Consider the following 13,496-nt stretch of genomic DNA (forward strand, 5'->3'; position numbering starts at 1 on the left):
ATGTGCCTATAGGAACAGAAGAGGCATGCACAACGTAGTCAACACAATAAGTCAGGGTGGTAGAACATCACAGTGAGTGCAGCAAAACTGTATAGTCCAAGGAAGATTATGTGGCAGCAAGGCATCCATTTTCCTACAGGAGAAGTATAAAGAAGGTTATTTAAATTGTAAAGCAACTTGCCAGAATGAATTACAATGACAAGAATCAAGAATCTTTATTCACCATAAATCGTTTCACAATGATATGTGACACATACATGCTCCCATCATCTTGCTTGCTTGCAGGATAATCTGTCTGTAAACTGAAGAGCAAGCAGGTGAGTCCTCACCCTATCCAACAATTTCACAAGGAGCACCTACAGGCTGTTTCACAATCTTACACTGACCATTTGCAGTGCACCTTTTGAATCAGTGGAGACACATTGAACCTGAGGAATGCCTCTTTTTCACTGAATGCATTAACACTACACAAAAGACAGAAATGGTAATTAATATTACTAGCACAAGAAACATACACTAACAGAAGCCACATAAAATGCTGCACACTACTGCCAGACAAGAAACTGATTCTTAATTATCCTGTCCAGCACTGGTAGCACTCTTCTGGGAAAGATTAGTTCCACCACTGCATGCACTGCTCACTTCTCAGTTTACAGACAGACTATATCTCACATATGAGCCAGCAGTGCTTGCAGTGCTACCCCGTTGGGTGTGACAGCAAACGTAATGGCCAACACCATAATACACACACAATTGTTTCAGCTACCACTAGGCACTGCAATAGCAGTACTATGTCACTGTGGTGGCTGGCTTCTCATTTCTTAATACCCAGCAATAGGAATTAAAAATTGCCCTAAGCCAAATAAAAAATAAAAGAAAGAAATAAAAATTACTTTCAAAGAGGATATCCATCCGCATCATCTCACTTTTGCGACCCAATATGAAATCAAGGTCACTGATGTTCTTGATGACCAATGCTAGGAGTAGGATGAAATTCTGAATGGGACACTGGCTGAGTAGTAAATAACCTCTCTGATGAGGACTTCTTGAAGCACTGGCTTAAACGTTGCTCGATACAACAACTTAACAATGTGATCAAATGTTCAGAAAAGTTATATTAAGGATTTATTGAAGTTTTTCGGATTTCACATTGGCAGGGTGTATATGCCCTGGGACAACTGGGGAAACCCCAGGAACTTTTTCATTCGGGGAAAAATCCATGAAAAATATGAGAATTCTTTTAGTATTCCAGAAGTTTTTCGTTGACTTAATTCTCAGTTAAATTTTTGCAGTTTTGACTGGTACGAACTGATACTGCGACAAAGAATTTTACTTTAGCCCGCTATTGCAGATAGCACTGCAGCAATAAAACATAACGAGAGAATAACGGCAGACTAAATTTTAGCTGCAAAGAAAATGCGCCATTGCAACAACAAAATACAGCGCACACAAAAGTGCCTGTCGACAGCACATTGTGTGAAAAGGCTTTAGAAGGAAGACTGAGCAATGCGTCGTAACAACAAATTGCTTTCGATGAGCGTGACGTCACAACTGTTTACATTTCTGAAAGGTCGCGGTAAAATACTGCAAATGGTGGTTTGAGAAGCGTTACTTTCAAAGCAAATTTACTTTTACACAAGATGAATTATGTTACGTTTGAGAGTGTGTGATGAGTTTCATAAATCACGGAGCGTCCTACTCTAGAACTGTAAGGACCAGCCGCTTAGAAAAATTTAGGGCCCAGAGGACCAGCCATTTATGCCATTATTTTTTGATACTTGCACATTAGTGTTTGACGTACCATATATTAAAGTTTAACATACGATAGAAAAGACCAAGCTTAAAGGTTTGTTTTTCGTACTTATTTTAGTTCTTTCATATATTACAAATTATGCAATAGGTAACGTTGGCAACTGGTGTAATTATCCTTCAAAAAGAGTGCGAGGTGAGTTCTTGAGCAATTTCACTTGTAATACGCTTTTCTATGAAAAAGTAAAAGTGCTCAACGGAATTATTTTCAGCCAGATAACCCACGAAATGTTTGGTGCAGAGCACTGAAATTTATAATTCTGCTGGTCAGAAATATTCAGCTGTTGCAATTTAAGCTGTACTCTTTAAGATCCTGCCTAACCACATCTACGGAAAAAAACCGCAAAACATTTTTGACGACCATTGTTGGATTGTGAAAGCATTGTTTTTCTTGTAGCTATGCTGTATGTATTTTAACTTAAACCAGTAACTTTTCGTAGTTGTGTGTTCGCGCTACTTAGATGTTGCTATTAGCCAAGACCACCTACAATAATGTATGTAGATGAATGTATTGTAGGTCGTCTTGTATTAGCTGACTGAATCACGTGCCCTATGCTCTCAATATGCGCCACAGTCTAACATGTCACTGCCGTGTAAGGTCACGTGACATGTGCTATGACTGGCTGACCAAAGCGCATTGCAGTAATGCAATTGAATTTCAGCTCTTCGGAAGGTAACGTGTTGTAGTTGGTGGAATTCGTGGGAAATTATATTGTTACTTGACGTGGAAAAATGTATTTTATCTCGGGATGTAGTGTATTTTTAACGGGGAAAATATATGATTTTAGCCAGGAAATGCAAAAAAAAAACAGAAAAAACGGATTTCTTTTTTTTAATTGCCCACAAATACACCATGTGTTGAACTATTCAGGTTTCATGCTATGATGGATTGTAGTGGAAGACATGAAAGAAAATTCTTAGGTAACAGATCACTGTTACTATTCAAATAAGTATTTTATGGCACCCAGAACATAGCTTTCTTTTCCCATTAACTCTCAGCTACGTGACTGGCCCCAGAAAAAACTTGATTTGTACGCTCTACCAACACCACATACACACCAGCCCCACCATAAGCAAAACGTGTCTAATCAAGGGAAGGGAGACCTGTAGCAATGAACACTTGGATCTGCTACCTGAATTTAAATTTTGTCAAATATATTACACTGGTATGTGCTATTAGTGAAGATGATTGATTACATGAGTGGCTTCTCCATCAACATGCTACTTTTCTATTTCCCATATGTGCTGCACCTTTATTTCCCCTCTGGCTTTATATCAGTATATACCGTAATTATTTTCTTTTTTGGCATTTTGAATCTTCCTTGGAATAATATGCAAAAAGGCAATCACTCACCTATAGTGGATTGATGTTGGTACATAGAACAGGCAAAAAGAAACAGTATTCACATTAACTTTTGAAGCCTTGCTGTTCCTCTTACACAAGTACACACAATCACACACGGTGTCACACAGACAACCAAATGCGTGCTCCTGCAGCAAGATTAACTACTGATCATCAGTTATTGAGAGCAGTTGCCTGGGCAGATGAAGATGGGGAGGGGACAAGGAAGGATGCATGAGACAAGGAAGGGGTAGCAGGATTTTGTGACACAGCATTTTCGGCTGATGACTCAGTGGCTGCCCAGCGAGATGAAAGGAGTTCCAAGAGTAGATCATGTAAGAGGGAGAGGGAGAGGGAGGGGAGGAAAGAAGAGTAAGGTAGAGATGAAGAAGGAGTCAGACACACAGACAGAGAGAGAGGCTGCCTCCATGTGGGGGACGAAGAATGGTGGGAGAAGGCAGTACACAATGTGATCAGGGAAAGAGTGGCATGGACAGAAGAAAGAAATACAAGGGAAGAGGAGGCAGTGGGAAGCAGGTTAGCAGAGGTTTAGGTCAGGGGGATTGTGAGAGTGCAGGGTATGTTGGAGAGACACCTGTGTAGTTCAGAGAATCTAGTGCTGGAAGGGAGAATCCAAATGCCTTGCACAGCAAAGCAGCTATTGAAACCGTTTGTGTTGTGGCATGCAACATATCCTATAACTGGTTGGTCATGCGTGCAATTTGGCAATGGCCATTTATGTGAGTAGATAGTTGGTTACTTTTTATTCCCAGACAGTATGCTGTACATGAATTGCAGCATAGCTGATATATAAAGTGGTTGCTTTCACATGTGGCCCTCCTTTTTATTGGGTAGGAAATGCCTGTGGTAGAAAGTGGTGGTTGGGTGTATGGGACAGGCCTTGCAACTGGGTTGACCACAAAGAAATGAACTGGGGGGGTACAGGATTTGGAGCAACATGGACTAATTCCGTTAGTTGGGTGGGTGATAGAACATTACTTTGGGTTATGTGGATAGGATTTACTCTGGTTTCAGGGCACAATCAGGGGTAGTTGAAGCTCTAAAGAAAGATGTGACTTGAGCTTTTCAAGGCCAGGGTGATACTGGATGATCAGAGGAATGCTGTGTGGTAGCTGGTTAACAGGTTTACTGATGTCAGAGAAGGAGATGGCACAGGAGATTCACAATGGTAGGTGTGGAAATTAGATGCAAAAATACACAATAATGATGGAGGAAATGTGAACACTAGGAATAATTAAAATTATTGGTGGGTAGAATTTAGGACATGAAGATGCATCAACAATTAGTGCAATCATGTAGTCATGTGTTGTGAGCGGATGAGACCATTAATAAATTGTGGCTCAGAAGTCAGAATGTATGGGGTTTTGAAGGTCATCATAAAACAAAACATTGGAAAGAAGATAAATAACAGAAACTGCACAGAGTAGTGCATTATACAATAGTACAAAGGAAAGCAGCACAGAGTTGTGGAATTGCCATTAGGCAAAATCAAACAATGGGAAGTCCAGGTTGGAATATCAACAATTATAGAAAGGATAGATTGCTACTCAGTGTAAAGATGTCACATTGAGCTGCAGATCGGTAGAAGGAAAAAACTGTTACACCTAAGGCCTATCACCAAAGCCTTCATCAGAAAAGAAAAATACACACACATTCACACAAGAAAGCACACCTCACACCCACATGACTGCTATCTCTTGCTACTCAGGATGGACTGAAACTGAAATGCATCAAATGGGAGTATCAGTCTGTAATGGAACAGGGAAGTGGAATGGATGGCAGGGTATGGGCAGGAGATGAGTAAACAGTGCTGCATGAGTCAGTGTGCAGTGACTAGACATGGCAGACAAGCCTACCTCTTGCAGCTTCGGGAGGCTGTGGGGGATGGAGAGACGAGCAAGGGGGTGGGGGGGGGGGGGGGGGGGATAATAAAGAAGAAAGGAGAGGAGCAGAGAAGGCGAGAAGATCAGTGAGTGTATTGGCAAGGAGCAGTGCACAATGAGGGTGAGGGGACATGAGTTTGGAGAAGGTGATAGGATGGATGGGGCAGAAACCTTAGCAAAAGATCTTGCTGAAAACCCAAGGAAATTCTGGTCTTACGTAAAATCGGTAAGCGAGTCAAAGGCTTCCATCCAGTCACTCACTGATCAGTCTGGCCTGGCAACAGAAGACAGCAAAACGAAAGCTGAAATTTTAAATTTAGCATTTGAGAAATCTTTCACGCAGGAGGATCGTACAAACATACCGCCGTTTGAGTCTCGTACAGATTCCTGTATGGAGGACATAGTGATAGACATCCCTGGGGTTGTGAAGCAGCTGAATGGGTTGAAAATAAATAAATCGCCAGGTCCTGATGGGATTCCAGTTTGGTTTTACGGAGAGTACTCTACTGCATTGGCTCCATACTTAGCTTGCATTTATCTTCAATCTCTTGCCCAAGGTAAAGTTCTGAGCAACTGGAGAAAAGCGCAGGTGACACCTGTATATAAGAAGGGTAGAAGGACGGATCCTTAAAATTACAGACCAATATTCTTAACATCAGTTTGTTGCAGGATTCTCAAACATATTCTCAGTGCAAATATAATGAATTCCCTTGAGACAGAGAAGTTGCTGTCCATGCATCAGCACAGCTTTAGAAAGCACCGCTCCTGCGAAACACAACTCGCCCTTTTTCACATGATATCTTGCAAACCATGGATGAAGGGTATCAGACGGATGCCACATTCCTTGACTTCCAGAAAGTGTTTGACTCGGTGCCCCACTACAGCCTCCTAACTAAGGTTACAGCATATGGGATTGGTTCCCAAACATGTGAGTGGCTTGAAGACTTCTTAAGTAATAGAACCCAGTACATTGTCGTTGATGGTGAGTGTTCATTGGAGGTGAGGGTATCATCTGGAGTGCCTCAAGGAAGTGTGGTAGGTCCGTTGTTGTTTTCTATCTACATAAATGACCTTTTGGATTAGGTGGATAGCAATGTGCGGCTGTTTGCTGATGATGCTGTGGTGTACGGGAAGGTGTCCTTGTTGAGTGACTGTAGGAGGATACAAGATGACTTGGACAGGATTTGTAATTGGCGTAAAGAATGGCAGCTAACTCTAAATTAATGGAGATGAATAGGAAAAAGAATCCTGTAATGTTTGAGTACTCCATTAGTAGTGTAGCGCTTGACACAGTCACGTCGATTAAATATTTGAACGTAACATTGCAGAGTGATATAAAGTGGGACAAGCATGTAATGGCAGTTGCGGGGAAGGTGGATAGTCGTCTTTGGTTCATTGGTAGAATTTTGTGAAGATGTGGTTCATCTGTAAAGGAGACTGCTTATAAAACAATAATACAACCTATTCTTGAGTACTGCTCGAGCATTTGGGATCCCTATCAGGTTGGATTGAGGGAGGACATAGAAACAGTTCAGAGGTGGGCTGCTAGATTTGTTACCGGTAGGTTTGATCATCATGCGAGTGTTACGGAAATGCTTCAGGAACTTGGGAGTCTCTGGAGGAAAGGAGGCGTTCTTTTCGTGAATCGCTACTGAGGAAATTTAGAGAGCCAGCATTTGAGGCTGATTGCAGTACAGTTTTACTGCTGCCAACTTTATTTCGCGGAAAGACCACAAAGATAAGATAAGAGAGATTAGGGCTTGTACAGAGGTATATAGGCAGTCATTTTTCCCTTGTTCTGTTTGGGAGTGGGACAGGGAGAGAAGCTAGTTGTGGTACAAGGTACCCTCTGCAATGCACCATATGGTGGATTGCGGAGTATGTATGTAGATGTAGATTCAGAAACTGTTGGGTGGAAGGTTTGGGGACACTAGGTCACCATAGGTTGAGGCCAGAGTGGAGAATGTGTTCTAGGGATAACTCCCATCTGCACTGTTCAGAAAGGCTGGTGGTGGAGGGGAGGATCCAGATGGCCTGGGATGTGAAGCTGCCATTGAAATCAAGCGTGTTATGTTTAGCTGCATGCTGTGCAACTGCATGTTCCACTTTGCTCTTGGTCACGGTTGGGCACTGACCATTCATCGTGGGTATAGCTGGTTCATAGTCATACCAATATAAAATGCTGATGAATGATTACAGCAGAGCTGGTAAATGACACGGATGCTTTCACATGTGGCCTAGTCTCTGTTATGCTAGGATAAGCACGTGACAGGACTGGAGTAGGAAATGGTGGGTGGGTGGACTGGGCAGGTGTTGCACCTGTTTCTTCCACAAGGACATGATACTCCTGCCAAGGGCTTGTGATTGGGAGTGGAAAAGGGATGGCCTAGAATGCTGTAAAGGTTGGGAGGGGTGGGGGAGGGGCTGATGGAAGACCACTTTAGGACAGGTGCAAGTGGGAAGAGTCTTGGGCAGGATGTCCCTCACTTCAGCTCAAGCTGATAGGTAATCAAAGCCTTGAAAAGGGATGTCGTACAGTTGTTCTACTTTAGCATGGTACTGGGTGACAAGAGCAGCTCTCCTTTGTAGCCTGTTCTCAGGGATAATATGAGAATTTGAGGTGTGTGGGGATGTGCCATCGAAAATCTACCTGCTCGCTAGGTCTGGGGGTAATGCCTTTTTGTGAAGGTTTTTGAGAGACCTTCAGCATACTGGGCAAGCCCTCAGAGAGGAGGATGTCAACGTCCATTAAGGTGGAAGGCTGGGTTGAGAAGGATCAAGTGAAGTGGATGGGAGAGAAGGTGTTGAGTTTGTGAAGGAACGAGGATAAGGTGTGGTGACCCTGAGTCAACATCATGAAGGTATCATTGATAAATCTGAACCAGATCAACGGTTTGCAAGAGCAAAATGGACCACCCATTTGCACACTGTACAACTGAGCATAACGTGATAGATTTCAATGGCAGCTTCACAGTCTGGGCCATATGGATCCACCCCTCCACCATGAGCTTTTCTGAACTGCACAGATGGAAGACATTCTTACAACACATTCTCTGTTCCCAAAATCATCCTTGCCTCAACCTATAATAACCCACTGTCCCCGAACCTTCCACCAAACAGCTTCCACCCCTCTTTCCTACCAACATCACCCAACTCATGTCCCCCCACCCCCATTGTGTGCCAATTTACCCACAAATCATTTACCCTTCTCTACTCCTCTCCTTTCTGCTCCCCCCAGTTTTTTTTATTTTTCTCCCCTTCCCTTCTCTCCCTCCCCACAGCCTCACAACACTGTAAGTGGTAGCCTTGTCTGCCACCCGTAGTCCCTGAATGTTCCACCAGGCAGCACTATTTCCTCGTCACCTCCCCCCCCCCCCCCCTTCTCCCCCCCACACACACATTGTACAGTGCTATCCCCTAAAGACTGTTGCTCTCCCATTCAGCATGTTTCATGTTTCAGTTTCAGTATGTCCTGAGCAGCCAGGGATAGTGGTCACATGTGTGTGAGGTGTGCTTGCTTGAGTGAATATGTGTGTGTTGTTCTTTTCTGGTGCAGGCTTTGGCTGAAAGCCGTATGTGTACCAGTCTTTTCATTTTGCCTCTCTGCTACTCAATGGGTCATCTTTACAGTGAGTAGCAATCTACTCTTTCCATAACTGTTGATATTTCAGCCTGGACTTTCCATTGTTTAATTATATCGAGTTATAATAGACACCACAAAATGTCATACAAATGCCAACAAGACATCAAAATTGTTGTTCATCTGTAAGTTGTAGTTATGGTCCCATGCAGTTTTCCATGCTGATCTAACCTGTAGTAGCCTCTTTGTCACTGATTGACTACTGCTACCAAAATTCATTTGAAATTGCTTACTATAGTCCCTTGCCTCCCTTTACAATTTTTACCCCCCACACTACCTTCCATTACCAAACTGACAATCCCTTCATGCTTCCAGGGTCATCCTATCAACTGTCCCTTCTTTTGTTCAAGTTGTCCCATAAATTTCTGTTTTCCCCATTTTGATTTAGTACCTGCTCATTAGTTACTTGGTCTACCGTACTTTCCTGATCTTCAACATTTTGCTGTGGCACAACATTTCAAAAGCTTCTATTCTTTTATTGTTAGAACTGCTTATTGTCCACATTCCACTTCCATATAATGCTGCACTCCAGATCAATGCCTTCAGACGATACTTCCTAACATTTAAATTTGTATTATATGTAAACACATTCCTCTTTTTCAGAAATGCTTTTCACACTGTAGCCAGTCTGCATTTTATACCCTTTCTACTTGGGCCATCATCAGTTATTTTGCTTCCACATTCTTAGCTGATCCTGATAGAATTATAATGTCGTCAGCAAACCTCGAGGTTTTAATTTCTTCTCTCATACTTTAATTCATTCTCCAAATTTCTCCTTAGTTTCTTTTATTGTCTACTCAGTATACACATTGAATAACACCAGGTATAGGCATATGTTCACAGTTCACCTCCATACAATGCTACACTCCAGATTAATGCTTTTAGAAAAGACTTCTGAAACACTTAAATTTATATTTGCCAATAGAGCACTTGATATTTATACAGCTGCCTCTCTTTTCTCCAAAGGTCTCTTTAGTTTTTATGTTGGTGGAATCCATCTTTCTCCTATTAATACATCTTCCTATGTCCTTGCATTGCTCATCCACCCTTGTACAATTTCTGTGCCTCATTCCCTTCTTGACTACTGCTTCTTTTTCATGTCCTTCAAACTCATAACTGCAGTCTGCTTTTTGTATAAATTGTAAATAACCTTTGCATGCTGTATTTTATCACTGCTACCTTCAGAATTTTCTAAGAGTATATTCCAGCCAACATTATAAAAAGCTCTCTGTAATGTTACAAAAGCTATAAATGTGGGTTTACCTTTCTTCAGTCTATCTTATAAGATAAGTCATGGTGTCAGTATTGCCTTTGCATATTCCCAAAGTTCTCTGGAACCCAAACTGACCTCCCCTAAGGTAGGCTTTTATCGTTTTTTTCTGTTCTTCTGTACATAATTCAAGCCAGTATTTTGCAACAGTGAATTATTAAACTGATAGTTGAGTAATATTCACACCTGTCGGCACTTGCCTTATTGAGAATGAAGTTGTTATACCCTCCTTTAAGTCTGTCTCATATATGTTGAAAGCCAGATGGAACTGATTTGTTACAACTGGCACTCCCAAGGATATCAATACTTACGACAGAAAGTCATCTGCTCCAGGGTCCGCGTTTTGACCTAAGTGCTTCAGTCCTCTCTCAAATTCTTCTTACAGCATCATATCATCCAACTCATCTTTATCTAATTCCTCTTCTATTTTTTTAAATATTGCATCCAGGTCATTTTCTTTGCATAGCCCATCAGTATATTTCTTCACCTTACACTTTTCTCAGTACTGGCTTTCCATCAGAGCACCAGATATTTATACAGCTGCATCTTTTTTCTCCAAATGTTTCTTTAATTTTCTTGTTGGTGAATCCATTTTTCTCCTAGTCATACATGCTTCTGCATCCTTACATTTCTTGTCTGTCCTTCTGCACTTCCCATCAGTTTCTTTTTTAGATGTCTGTGTTCCCGTTTCCCTGCTTCATTTCCTGCATTTGTATAGTTTCTCCTTCCATCAATATCTTATGCATTATCCAAGGATTTCTATTGAATATTATCTTTTTGCCTATTTGACCTTCACCTTCTGCTGCCTTCACTATTTCATCTCTCAGAGCTACCTATTTATCTTCTATTGTGTTCCTAATACCTGTTTAAGCCAATCAAAGCTGAATATCCCCTTTAAAACTTTCAACAATCTCTGATTCTTACAACTTATCTAGACCCATGTCGCTAAATTCTTCAGTTTTAATCTGCAGTCAATAACTAATCAGTTAGGCTATGGTTCACATTTGTTCCTAGTCATCTTTTGCAGCTTAACATCTGGTTTCAAAATCTTTGTCTTACCATTATGTAATCTGTTTGACACCTTCCTGCATCGCCAGACCTGTTCCACCTACACAAGTTTCTTTCATGATTTTTAAACCAAGTATTAATGATGACTACATTATGCTTTGTGTGAAATTTTATCAGGCTAATTCTCTCTTTTCTTTCCACCAGCACATATTGTCTTACTGTTTTTCCTTCTTGTCCTTTTTGTACCATCAAATCATAGTTCCCCCATCACAATTAAATTTTAATGTCCCTTAACTGTCTGAATAATTTCTTTTATCTCATCAAACATTCTCTCAGTCTCTTCACCATGTGCAGAGCTATTAGACATATAAACTTGTAGTACAGTGGTAGATGTAAGGCTTGCATCTGTCTTGCTGCTTACTATGCTGTCATAGTAGCTCACCTGCATTCCTATTTTCTTATTCATTATTGGACTTCTCCTGCATTACCCCTATTTTGTATTGATTACCCTATAATGATGTGACCAGAAATCCTATTCATACTGTCACTGAATTTCACTAATTTCCCTCATATCTAAACTCAATCTATCCATTTCCCTCTTTAAATTCTTTTACCTGCTTAGCTGATTAAAGTATCCAACATTCCGTTTTCTGACCTGTAGAATACAGGCTTTATTTTTCCTAATGAAGACAGCCTCCTGAGTAGTCCCTACCTAGAGATCTGAATGGGAGACTCGAAAATATCTTACCCAAGAAGACACCAACATCATTCAACCATACAGTAGAGCTGCATACCATCAGGAAAAATAACTGCTGTCTTTTCCTCTTGCATTTGGCTGTTTGCAGTAGTAGCATATTAGTGCCATATTGGCTGATCTTATAAGGTCATATCAATCCTCCAGACCATAGGCTAAGCAATTATTGAAAAGGCAGTCACCCCAAAACACATCTTTGTCTGAGCTCTCCACAGATACCCCTTCGATGTGGTATGGCTGTTTGTATGGTACAGGCACACAAGCCACCCCAGGTTGGTAGGGTCCTTTCATCATACATAATAAACTAAAATTTTAATCAGTGGTATTTGCAGGGTGTTTTACAGAGTTAACTGATCTTAGCATGAATACTATGCTTGTTTTGATAGATGATATGTAGATATGGTCATTGCACAGCTGTGGGTAGAGTAATGCCACACTCAGTTTCTGCCTATTCTTGTCCAAGAGAGTTGGAGCTCCATCTCTAATGAAGTTCATGGGAATTAAATTCTTACTTTCCATCACTACATTAACCCTTTCTGATCCACTCTTGGACTACGTCCAGTGTTATAGTTTTCCATTATGGCTCTGTTATCAGACAATGTCCAACATGGTACCATTATTGTGCCTTGTGTCCAGTCCATTGTTGGAATTTGTTAGCTGCATGGCAGCACTTAGTATGTACATCTGACAACTCAAAGCATGTTGAATTCACATGTTTCTAGTAGGATAATGGTTGGTAGAAAACGTGTAAGTGATGATGTTGGCTGGTGGCTACTCGAAGACACTGAGGATGAAGCTGAATTTAGTGATGAAAGTGATTCTAGTGAATGAGTATCTACCAGTGAGAAAAATGCGCAACCTGTAGTAAATATCGGGAAAGTTTATCGTGATGGTGACAATGATCTCATGAATTTTCCTTTTGTTACGCAGCAATGTCTCACCATTCCTCATGGTGTTTGATCAAAATCCAAACTTGAATATTTCCAACTCTTCTTCAGTCTTATTAGTGAAATTGTGAATGCTACAAATATTTATGCTAAAGAAAAGAAACAGGAAATCACTCCACATACAAAACATTCAATTTGGCACTCATGGAGAGATGTTTCATTATAATAGTTAAAGGCTTTTCTTGGTGTAGTATTGTTTGTGGCCTTGAGTTTGAAGGTGAAATTAGTTGACTGTGTTATAGAAGACTGGCTAGAATGAACACCATCATCTCCATCAAAAAAGATTATGTTTTTTCTCACATACCATATTATGGAAAGACAACTACAGAAAGCCTAAGTCATCCAGATTTACTTTTTGCAACCTGAGTGGTGATTCACTTGGCACAGCAATTGCTAGCTTGTGTGTGTGGTTGAGGTTATCACATCTTTACTGACAGGTTGTACACAAGTCCTCAACTTACTCAGAAATGACACAAAATGAAATTTCCTCTAACAGTTGCAGTTATGCCTTATAGGAAGGATTTCCTATGTGATTTGAAGAAGACAAAACTTATTGAATGTGAGTTATGTGCCTATAAAAGTAATATGAAAATTATGTATCTTTCATTCCATGACAAGAGTTTAGTGATAATGCTGGTTAGAGTTGGGTAGAAACTTTTGCCCTCAAACCCAATTGATCACTGATTGCAGAAAGAAAGAGCCTGTGCAGTTCCCGCTGTTTCTTTGGAATACACTAAGTTTGTGGGTGGAGTAGACAGGTAGGATCAGTACTGCAGTTGCTGTGGCTTTTATTATACAAATATACAAGTGGCAGAAAAAATT

General features: G+C 40.9%; 1 protein-coding gene across 2 annotated transcripts in view; it reads left to right on the forward strand.

Moving 5' to 3' along the window:
- Positions 1-13,496, forward strand: part of LOC126480126 (ionotropic receptor 25a) — a 417,221-nt gene that overhangs the window by 67,897 nt on the left and 335,828 nt on the right. The window lies entirely within an intron of this gene.

The sequence above is a fragment of the Schistocerca serialis genome, chromosome 1 (assembly GCF_023864345.2).
Source record: "Schistocerca serialis cubense isolate TAMUIC-IGC-003099 chromosome 1, iqSchSeri2.2, whole genome shotgun sequence".
Lineage (NCBI taxonomy): Eukaryota > Metazoa > Arthropoda > Insecta > Orthoptera > Acrididae > Schistocerca > Schistocerca serialis.